This window comes from Gymnogyps californianus, chromosome 5 (assembly GCF_018139145.2).
Source record: "Gymnogyps californianus isolate 813 chromosome 5, ASM1813914v2, whole genome shotgun sequence".
Classification (NCBI taxonomy): Eukaryota; Metazoa; Chordata; class Aves; order Accipitriformes; family Cathartidae; genus Gymnogyps; species Gymnogyps californianus.
The window spans coordinates 37269182-37276406 of record NC_059475.1 but is presented as its reverse complement, the minus strand read 5'-3'; the positions used below and the strand labels follow the sequence as shown (position 1 = coordinate 37276406).

General features: G+C 39.9%; 1 long non-coding RNA gene across 1 annotated transcript; it reads right to left on the bottom strand.

Annotated features, from left to right (window-relative positions):
• Positions 1-4659: 4659 nt before the first annotated feature.
• On the bottom strand, positions 4660-6232 carry LOC127017315 (uncharacterized). Its single transcript, XR_007766566.1, has 3 exons — positions 6088-6232; positions 5379-5414; positions 4660-5252 (listed from the first exon to the last, which is right to left on the bottom strand). It is a non-coding gene; the product is annotated as an uncharacterized LOC127017315 (long non-coding RNA).
• Between the last annotated feature and the right edge of the window lie 993 nt (positions 6233-7225).

The following is a 7225-nucleotide window of genomic DNA, read 5'->3' as shown; positions in this document are numbered from 1 at the left end:
TCCTTTATTAGAATGCTATTTATTGCCACCAGCTGCAGTGCTTAGCTAGGAAAGTTCTTGACACCAGCGATTGCTTTTCAGCACCAATGCTTCCGGCTGCTAACGGGGGCTTCTATTGCCAAACGCAGCCACCCCTCTTAAACTGTTCCTTCTGGTATACAGACAGCTCCTGTCATTGTTACCCAGTGCAGGAGCTGGGGGAAAGGGATCGGATCTGAACCCGCTGCTATGTAATCTCTTTAGCTATAAATCTCCTATAACTTTAAAAGGCCTTGCCAAATACTGCTAGCTTGAAAGCTGTCAAATGTGCTCAGGAAATCTACCCGTCAGTAATGGATTTTTTTCAAAATCAAGATGCGAGTTCAGCTTGTGAGCAAAGGACGCTTTACGTAACTAGCATCAGATTTAGTAAAAGCAACACTGTATGCATCAGCTACGTAGCCACTGGTCTCTATTTTATTAGATTTTAGAGCAGGGAGAAACCAGACAAAGGTAATTACTCTTCTTCTGTTAAGGGCTATTATTACTCCTGCATGAACAGTTAGCACTGTTATTTTCTTTTGCCTATGCCTATGGCAGCCAGGAAAACTAAGCAGGAGGACTATAAAAGTGGCAGTGTCAACAGATGTCCTACCGAATAGTAAGTGTACCTTACACAGTAAATCTTCAAAGCAGTAGCATGTGTGCTGCTCCTGTGTATTCAAATCCTGTTATTTTATTGATATCATTTGCACACATGCCTTCTTCACAGCTGAACCCTTGAAAAGCCATTGCATATAATTGGGCTCAACTAAGCAACAGAGGCAATCAGTGACAGGAGGAGACTGAACTCTTTTAACATGGAAAGAATTCCTTTCCTCCCTCAGAAGAGAAACACCCAGTAGGTCAAAGAGGAAGGTTTCTCTGCAGTATAGCACAGACAAGCCTGTTATACAGATGCCTGAACCACTGGAATCTAGAATTTAAAAAAAAAAAAAAAAAAAAAAAAAAGTCAAGCCCTGAGCCTTCATGAACACAATTTTTCCCTTTGATTAAATAAAAGAATGAGCAAATATACACATTTTTGTCTATATGTATGTTTAAAAACCCTAGAACATTCAAACTAGAGTTTTTGCAAAGTTAGGCTCTGCCACACAAGATAACTTAACTGGCAAACATTCTGAAAATTTTTTTTCACTCACTGTGAAAACTGGTGAAAGTAGCTGTCCTGTTCATCTTACAGACAGATTACAAAAAATAATCATTCTTCTGCCCATAATGAAATTCCTTTACAGATTCAGAGAGTAGAAGAGACATCTGAAAGTTGGAGTTATTTATGGGTCAAAATACAATTACTCTTTATTTCTTATCTTGTCCCTGCAAATAACCCGAAACAGTTGTTAGCAAATTACTTTCTTCTTCATATCTTTAAACTGGAGATAAGTATATGTTTCCTCTAAATGACTCATAAAAATAAACTGGCACAACAGTTTGAATATAAGTGTTATGTGTGACTGAGCAGCCTTCATAAAAATTGCTGTTTTCTTTGAGTCTATATTCTCCTTGGGCCAGAGTTTGGGCTGTACTCTGCCCTACACACTACATCCTAATATACAGCCAGTATCCACTTCCCCACCACTGGAAGAGGTCTCCTCCGTTACACGGATCCCATGCTAGCCTTTTCTTCGGGAAGTACAAGACAAGAGATATGATAATGTAACGTCATGAAGAACGGGTCTCTTAAACAGCTCCTCTCCTCTATTCCAGCTGGACTTCTGCCAATTCAAATGGATGAGTGAGGGCCAACAGACATATTAGTGCAACCCTATATTTAAAGCTAAATTATCCCCTGGATGACCCTAGAGTCAATTTATGGGTGCAGAGACTAATGTACAATAGAGTTCAGAAAGACTCTGAAGCCTTGCTTTGGAAATGCCTTGACACACGCCACTGGGAGGACACCGTGGAGGGGGGAGGAAGGGGTAAAATATATATGTGCTTATTTTCTGTGTTTATGCAGTGTCCTATTTTGGGGGGGGGGGGTCCCCATTTCTTTTTGCCCCTTTGTGCCCCAAAAAAAAAAAAAAAAAATAGAGAAAGCCCCTCTGAGTTCCCATTATACCAATGAAAATGAAGTCTGCTGGTTTTAATTCTTACTACTGTTTAGAACAGTAATTTATCTCTGCAGACAAGTTGTCCCCTAAGGAGTTCAGTAGTTCAGCAGTATAACTCTTCCTCATCCCTACAGATGCAAGAAATATCTGGTTGCATGGTGCACAAGCGTCATCCATGTTAGCAATGGTGAACAGTAGCCCTCTTAGTTCCCCTTCTCCTAAGGGTATTCCTGCATGAAGACACCGCCAGCTTCCCCACAAATGATTTTCTGTGTTGTGGGGTAAGCAAGGCAAGCAAGCCAGCAGAAAGAAAATATGTATGAGTATTCATTCCCTATTCCTTTCTTGTGCCTGGGATCTTAAAAGAATGGGCAGAAGAGGTGTCCAAAATGCAAATCACACAAATTGTGTCTGTTTAGTTGGCTGCCAGGTTACGTGGCAGTAAACTGTGCAGGATGTTACTCTTGGTTTCCACAAAAGTTGCTTTGCTGGAAGTTCTGGGCAATTTTTGTAATCATTCCTTGGTGTAGAGCAACCCTCCTCAGTATTCGATCGGGATTGGGCTTTTCCCAAGTTGCCCTGCTCAATATAAGGTTTCATTCTCACTGCTTTAATTTTTATCTCACTTTATAATTATCAGTTGACTTAGATTAAGCTACCACAGAAACACGATTAAAGCTTTAATCAGTTCTTCCGACTCTCCCCAAAATATAACTTCAGAAACAACTCAGATTTTCAGATCAAGTTAATTATAAAAACAAGCCCACCAAAAACTTTTGAGTAATAAAAAAGGCATGCGGATGCAGCAACATCCTCTTTTTATGGGTTTTTTTTTTTTTTCCAGACAAGTAGAACCATGGATGACATTTTTATGCCCAAGTCTCTTAAATGCATCTTGAAACAAAAGTTTTTTAAGAAGACAAACGTGTAGCCCAGAGCAGATAGCAAGTAACTGTTGTAACTGGGAGGAGGGAGGGGAAAAAGAAAAAAAGAAAAAAATAGCATCTAAGTGAGTTTAGTATATTTTACTGCAATTTCAATAAGTTTAGTTATGATCATAAAAATTATAGTTATGACAATCACAGAGCTCTCTGTTGTCTGGTCATTAATCCTACTTGCTTTCTTGTAGAAGAGTTCACAATTATCCACAGCTTTCCTTTCCATGTAACACTGTTTCCCATATAAACATACTGCTTTAGTGTTTTATTACTCGAGGCTGCTACTGTGCATTAGGTAGGCTGCTCCTGTGCAGTAGGTATAGATACCTACTCTGTAGGAGTACGAGTTATACACACACCAACACAAGATTCTGGTAAGGTAACGCAAGTGGCCAGGTAGTGACTTTTATGCCACTAACTGACAGAGAGTCAGGTAGCAACAACAGTCTCCAGAGCAGTTGATTTACAAGCCAAAACCCCTCAATGACCTCCGAGTTAAATGCAAGCAAGAGAGGGATGAAAGGCTACTGCGGGTGCTTCCCATATGCAACTGGTCGGTGTGGCAAGCAGGACCACCTTCCTTCATTTGCTCGTTGAACACAACTATTCCCACCAGCAGCAATTATCAAGGACGGCACCTGACCACTGTATAAAAAAAATGTCTGTCCCATTCATACCACCAGATCAATCGCACCAGGTATTCAAATGAAATCCTTGTAACAACCACACCACCAGTTCGCATATTGAGCGGTATACAACTCTGAAGCAGTGACACGTTCAGCTACCTTATACAGGTCATTTTTACGCTGGTGTTTCCAAAAGCAGAGAAGTAGGGCAAGCTTTTCAAACTTGGCTGCCTGAAGCAATCTATCTATCCACCTATTTGAGAAGCTTAACTGAGCAGCCTAATTTTTAGATGCAAGCATTCAAACCTCCCATTAAGTCACTGTCAGAGACTTTCCAGAGTCTTTTGCACTGGCCTATATTTAGCGCATCTATAACTAGCCCTAAAAATGAAGCACAGGGGCAATTTAAAACCAATGGCTGGATTTTCAATAACACAGAAGGATGTACTTCAGGTTTTGGTTGCCTAACTTGAGAGAGTAAGAGAGTCACATTTTTGTAAGTGCTCAGCATGTACTTTGAAAAATATTAAGCATTAAGCATGCGAAAAAGACGCATTGAAGCAAAACAAGTTACTGCTTACTATAACTACCTTTGACCAGTTCACCTGGGGATGGCAAGTTTGTTCAGTTGCTTTGTGACAAGCACATGAATGTGGCAGACAGACCGCAGTCACGTGCTGTGGAAACCTCAATGGTTACAGACATGCTAATAAAGGCAAGAGCAGTCTAAGACTTAAGTTACCCAAACCAAATAAAACCATATAACATCCAGGTAGGACCTATTCTTTCACACTATAGAATCCAAAACAAATTTTCCACCCATGGGAACTAATAAACTTCCATACTTAGGCAATCTGGACAACTGCCTGAATGGATGGATGATCAGTCATCTTTAGAAGAAAATCATCCTGCAAAAGTTGTTTTGCATAGAGTGGAGAAAGAAATAAAAAGGAAAAAAAAAAGAAAAAAAAGTCAAGCAAACGGAGGGACTTTAGAAGAAAACACAGTTTTGCTATCTTTATGAAAGCCCAAATAAACTACGGCAACAGATACATCCAGACACTACTCAGGAATTGCAAGATGTTTTTGCCAGAGAAATGTATAGATGTTTTACTTGGATGCAACTGGAAACCGAAAACTAAATGCATGCAATAATACAACAGAGCATCTGAATACTCTTTGGGACTGTAAACTTATGTATTGAAAAACTTCTGTTCAAAAAGCATTCCACAAAAATGGACTGCAGCATCAAAGTAAGAACACTGTGTAGGATTTAACGTGAAGAAGGACAAGTCAGTGTTAATGGGAAAGAGAGGCCATATTACAGATGCTGGTAGCCAAAACCAACAAGCTTGCTTTCACTAGATCTCAAAGAGTAATTTTTAATTTACATACTGGCATTATAGAAAGCCACAAAAAAATGAGACTCCCAGGGCTGGAAGTGAGAACATATTTCATCTCCAGCCAGAATACTAAGTCCGTTCCAAAGCTGAGTTACTGGAAGTCTTCCATTGTCTCCAATCATTTTTTTTCCATTTTATTTCCCTCCTATTTTCAAAATGGGTGAGCAGATATCTTCCATGTAACTCCAAGCACTAGAAATACACAAGATATACATTTATTAATTTCATAAATATAAAATTCAATGCTCTCTAAAGAACTATATTTAATGCACACCACACTGCAGAAGTAAATTAAGCATAGTTTCAATTAATACTTACATTTTAATTCCACCTCTCCAATATTCCAATACTTTTCTGGGAAAGAAAATAAAGGGAAAATGCTTTTACAATTTCTCCAAATGCTATACCCATATTCTAGTAATCAAATAATTGTTATTTTGAGAATATTACTATGCTGCAAGAAAAGCATGGCAGATATTAAGGATTAACCTGATATTCTGTTAGCTAAACCAGAAACACAGTTAGATGCAGTACCTCAGTAATACCAATATGACATAAAATCTTAAGTCTTGTGACAAACTTGTGCTAGATTTTTATTTAAACAAAAGGATTTGTTGATCATTCTGGGAATGCAAATGGTTCTTTAGAAAGCAAAGTGCCATTGGTGTACTTGAAAATGTCCATTAACAATCATAAGCTGGAAACAGTCACCAAATAACCATGGCCACAGAAGAAAATTGCGTACAGTGCCCACCAGGTTTATTAGAGTTGGAAATCACAAACCACACTCTGATTCCCAATTTATTGTTTCTACAAACTTTAGGGAAAAAAAAGAGCTGAAGGCATCACTCAAATACAGCAATATGCTTCAAGTCAAGCCCTTTCAGTAGGGTATCTCAATTCAAAGATACAAGGAACACATTAGCAACAACAAAACAAGTTCATTTTCAGCATATAAATGTACGCTTTAAGCCAAGTAAGGAATGAGGAAGCCCTTCTAATTTGTCCCACACAGATAGTTCCTCACCTTTCCTGATCTGGTGAATACTCCAAGTGCAGTATTATGCAGTCCATGAGTTTCTATTTCCATGAGTACTGCAGTAAAGAGACTTCATTCAGACTGGCCCAGACAACTTCTCTAGCATACTACTAGAGTAGCTTATCCAAATGATTTACCCAAGTCCCAGCCAGGGACACCACTTAAGATGCCTTTGTAGAAGCAAGAGCAAATCAGGGGCCTCACACCAAAGCCCAGGCATGCTCCAACCAAATCCCAGAACACAGCTAATGGGTGTTTGCCATCTTGCACCCTGCAGGCTATGCTCACCTTAGAGCTAAGGTCAGCTGAAAGCTGCCTGGCAGCAGGAAGCCTGGGTGGGATTTCCTTTTGACCTTTAAAGCCAATTGCCTGCTGCACTTCCAGGCGATTTACTGCTGCTGCAGGGAGAAATGAGATTTCCTTGCAAAAGTCCTTCTCCATAAGAACCAAGGCCTGCATGGGTATCAACTGTCTGCTGAGAGCTGCAAACACTCATGTGTTAATTGCTTAATTGTCTGCCCTGATATTACTGGGGGGAGGTTGCCCTGAGTTAGCATTTTATAGAATCAGGCCCAAAGGCTGCTGCAATAACTAAGAATAAAGAGAGTCCATAAGAAAAGCCCTCTTCAGCCAGAGCAAAGAGCTATTTAGCCCAGCCTCTCTCTGAGTGGCTAATAGAGTGTATTTGAGGGAAAAGCATAGGAACAGGAGAAGCACCTAATAAAACTTCTTCCAGTACAGCCCCTCAAGCTTTCTGCAGATAGGAACCTCCTGAACTAGGAGGAATAGACTCTTCTCCATGCTTAAATCTTTAAGGTTAAAAAGCAGCAGGTAGCAGACCTGCTTTCAATAATACCAATGCACGAAGGCTTGTATCCGCTGGATGCTGTGAACCTGACAGCTATTTACAGCCATTTAGAAGGATGAGTGAGCCTATTGCCAATACACGCTAGAAGAGTGTGTGATAAATGCAGAGGAAAATTTAACATTTCGATCTAGATTATTAAAGAAAACAGTGCTTCATCCATCACATTTACATCTGTCCTATCTGGGTACTTGTCGGCATAGTTCTGTGCTATGTAAGCAGAACAACAAAGGCAGTGGCAGTAGCTCCAGGACCTTTGCA